Source organism: Astyanax mexicanus, unplaced genomic scaffold (assembly GCF_023375975.1).
Source record: "Astyanax mexicanus isolate ESR-SI-001 unplaced genomic scaffold, AstMex3_surface scaffold_63, whole genome shotgun sequence".
NCBI classification, from domain to species: Eukaryota; Metazoa; Chordata; class Actinopteri; order Characiformes; family Acestrorhamphidae; genus Astyanax; species Astyanax mexicanus.
Window position 1 is genome coordinate 112501 of NW_026040073.1, and position 3255 is coordinate 115755.

General features: G+C 56.7%; 3 non-coding genes across 3 annotated transcripts in view; all 3 read right to left on the reverse strand.

The window, feature by feature from the left end:
- LOC125798618 (28S ribosomal RNA) overlaps nt 1-222 on the reverse strand; it is a 4063-nt gene extending 3841 nt beyond the window's left edge. The window contains exon 1 of the ribosomal RNA XR_007437411.1: nt 1-222. This exon is cut by the window's left edge and continues 3841 nt beyond it. This is a non-coding gene — a ribosomal RNA (28S ribosomal RNA).
- Nucleotides 223-869: 647 nt separating this feature from the next.
- LOC125798590 (5.8S ribosomal RNA) lies at nt 870-1023 on the reverse strand. Its single transcript, XR_007437383.1, has one exon. It is a non-coding gene; the product is annotated as a 5.8S ribosomal RNA (ribosomal RNA).
- A 368-nt stretch (nt 1024-1391) lies between these two features.
- LOC125798603 (18S ribosomal RNA) lies at nt 1392-3255 on the reverse strand. The gene has a single exon (XR_007437396.1). It is a non-coding gene; the product is annotated as an 18S ribosomal RNA (ribosomal RNA).

Here is a 3255-nt window from a genome sequence, read left to right on the forward strand (position 1 = left end):
CCTGGGCTGAGCCTCTATCAGAAGGACTCAGGCCCCCCGGCCCGCGCCGAGAGATACGGACTTCTATACGCCACATGTCCCGACGCCCGTGAAGGACGGGGGATTCGGCGCTGGGCTCTTCCCTCTTCGCTCGCCGCTACTAGGGGAATCCTTGTTAGTTTCTTTTCCTCCGCTTAGTAATATGCTTAAATTCAGCGGGTCGTCTCGTCTGATCTGAGGTCGCGCTCGAAGGGCTGTCGTCGCCAGGCGTACGCCGCCGCGAGGGAGGGTGGGAACCACCCCTCGCGGTCTGGCTGGAAACCGTTCGGAGGAACCCTTCAAGACGGGGAGGTTCGATTCGGCCGGAGGACGGGATGAAAACGGGAAGAAAAAAACTTAAGCCCCCCTCTTCGCCTTCTACCGGAGCGTTCCTACCAACCTCTCTTTTGCCGCGCACTCGGCCCGAACGAAAAGGAGAGGGAGGACGGAGATCCGCTGACGGAGAGACGGCGCGCATAACGGGCAGCCAGAGAGGGTAAAACCCACCGGCAGCCGTCGCTACGACGTCTCTCCACGGACCTCCGCCACCTCTCCCTCGCCGGAACGAGGAACGGTAGAGGACGGTGTGTGGAAAGCCGGCCTCCGAGACCCATTGCTGGGCAACGGAGACGAAGACGAGAGGGTGGACGAAAGTCTTCCCCCGCGATCAAGCCCGTCGAGCGGCTTTTGTCGAGTCCCGAACGAGAAGGGAACCTGACCGAGTCTGCTTTTAGGAAGACGAAGGTGCGGGCACCTGCGAACCTCCAGCCGCGGTCCCCTCGAACCGTCTCTTAACTCTTCCCCGGAGGGAAGAGGGAGACGGAACGAAAAGGTCCGATAGATTGGAATAGCGACCCTCAGACAGGCGTGGCCCCGGGATTGACCCGGGGCCGCAATGTGCGTTCAAAGTGTCGATGATCAATGTGTCCTGCAATTCACATTAGTTCTCGCAGCTGGCTGCGTTCTTCATCGACGCACGAGCCAAGTGATCCACCGCTAAGAGTTGTACTCTTTATGGTTGTTTTTGTTTTCGAAGCCATGTAACCAACAGACACAAAAGTGACGGTTTGAAATAATGTTTTACGGCAGCCGCGGGTACGGGCGCCCCGGAACGCCTAAGCGAACTCGGGGTCATCAAACCGCGCCGCCGAGCCGCCTCCGGAGTAAGAAACCCCGCAGACGGACTTCGGGGGCCAGGTACCCGTCTCCCTTTGGCCGTAAAACACGTTTTGCTCAGGACACCGTTTTTTCAAGTCATTAAAAGGCCGAAGGGAATCCCTGTAGTTCCCGACGTCGGGCCGTGGCTTGAACATTTTTTGTTTGTGGAAATGGGAGTCGCGCCTACTGGGAGGCACTACCAACCCAAGTCCCGGTAATGATCCTTCCGCAGGTTCACCTACGGAAACCTTGTTACGACTTTTACTTCCTCTAGATGATCAAGTTCGATCGACTTTTCAGCACAGCACCAAGGCCCCGCGAAGGAGCCCCGGCGTGGCCGATCCGAGGACCTCACATAACCATCCAATCGGTAGTAGCGACGGGCGGTGTGTACAAAGGGCAGGGACTTAATCAGCGCGAGCTGATGACCCGCACTTACTGGGAATTCCTCGTTCATGGGGAATAATTGCAATCCCCAATCCCCGTCACGAACGGGTTTAAGCGGATTACCCGCGCCTCTCGGCGTAGGGTAGGCACACGCTGGCCCGGCCATTGTGGCGCGCGTGCAGCCCCGGACATCTAAGGGCATCACAGACCTGTTATTGCTCCATCTCGCGTGGCTATACGCCACTGGTCCCTCTAAGAAGTTAACCGCGACCGCGGGGGGCCGCGTAACTATTTAGCACGAAGGAATCTCGTTCGTTATCGGAATTAACCAGACAAATCACTCCACCAACTAAGAACGGCCATGCACCACCACCCACAGAATCGAGAAAGAGCCATCAGTCTGTCAATCCTTTCCGTGTCCGGGCCGGGTGAGGTTCCCCGTGTTGAGTCAAATTAAGCCGCAGGCTCCACTCCTGGTGGTGCCCTTCCGTCAATTCCTTTAAGTTTCAGTTTTGCAACCATACTCCCCCCGGAACCCAAAGACTCTGGTTTCCCCGCACGCTGCCCGGCGGGTCATGGGAATAACGCCGCCGGATCGCGGGTCGGCATAGTTTACGGTCGGAACTACGACGGTATCTGATCGTCTTCGAACCTCCGACTTTCGTTCTTGATTAATGAAAACATTCTTGGCAAATGCTTTCGCTTTCGTCCGTCTTGCGCCGGTCCAAGAATTTCACCTCTAGCGGCGCAATACGAATGCCCCCGGCCGTCCCTCTTAATCATGGCCCTGGTTCAGGAAACCCACAAAATAGAACCGGAGTCCTATTCCATTATTCCTAGCTCAGGCATTCAGGCGAGTTTGGTGCCCGCTTTGAACACTCTGATTTTTTCAAAGTAAACGCTCCGGACCCCTGAGGACCGGACACCCAACCAAGGGCATCCGGGGGGCGCCGGGAGGCAGGGTCTGGGACAGGCGGTAGCTCGCCTCGCGGCGGACCGCCAGCCCACTCCCGAAGTCCAACTACGAGCTTTTTAACTGCAGCAAATTTAATATACGCTATTGGAGCTGGAATTACCGCGGCTGCTGGCACCAGACTTGCCCTCCAATGGGTCCTCACCCATGTGTTTAGGATACGTTCATTCCGATTACAGGGCCTCGAAAGAGACCTGCATCGTTATTTTTCGTCACTACCTCACCGTGTCGGTAATGGGTAATTTGCGCGCCTGCTGCCTTCCTTGGATGTGGTAGCCATTTCTCAGGCTCCCTCTCCGGAATCGAACCCTGATTCCCCGTTACCCGTGGTCACCATGGTAGCCCCCTATGCTACCATCGACAGCTGATAGGGCAGACATTCGAATGAGACGTCGCCGCCGCGGTGGGCGCGCGATCGACCCGAGGTTATCTAGAGTCACCAAAGGGCCGGGGGAAACCCTCGCGGGTCCCCCCGGGTGGGTTTTGGGTCTGATAAATGCACGCATCCCGGCCCCCCCGAGAGAGGACCGGTCAGCGCTCGTTTGCATGTATTAGCTCTGGAATTACCACAGTTATCCGAGTAACGTGTGGAGCGATCAAAGGAACCATAACTGATTTAATGAGCCATTCGCAGTTTCACTGTACCTTCCGTGTGCACTTAGACCTGCATGGCTTAATCTTTGAGACAAGCATATGTTACTGGCAGGATCAACCAGGTT